Source organism: Ciconia boyciana, chromosome 1 (assembly GCF_034638445.1).
Source record: "Ciconia boyciana chromosome 1, ASM3463844v1, whole genome shotgun sequence".
NCBI classification, from domain to species: Eukaryota; Metazoa; Chordata; class Aves; order Ciconiiformes; family Ciconiidae; genus Ciconia; species Ciconia boyciana.
The window spans coordinates 95,079,809-95,080,188 of NC_132934.1; positions in this window are offsets into that span (position 1 = coordinate 95,079,809).

A 380-nucleotide genomic window follows, 5' to 3' on the forward strand; every position below is an offset into this window, starting at 1 on the left:
CAGTACGCTAGGGCTTTCTGGGGTGAGGATAAGGACTATCAAATTAATTCCCTAATAGCTGCCACAGGACTATTTCTAAGTAAGTTATGCAGAGGGTGGGAGGGGCTTTAAGGGAAGATTGTGCATGCTTGCATATATTTACAGGGATTCTCTCCACATCTACTGACTTAAAAAAAAACCTCTATTATTAAACAGTTTGAAAATTAATTTTTTCCTTTTTGCAAAATTAAAATCAACCCTCAAGGATTAATTGCATATAAAAAAGAAACCTATTTTACAGCACTGACTAGTATTACCTTTAAAATCAACAGGAAAAACCCCCCATGCTGTAACATTGTTTGATAAAGCAAAAATCGCCCACAACATAATCACCCAAAATG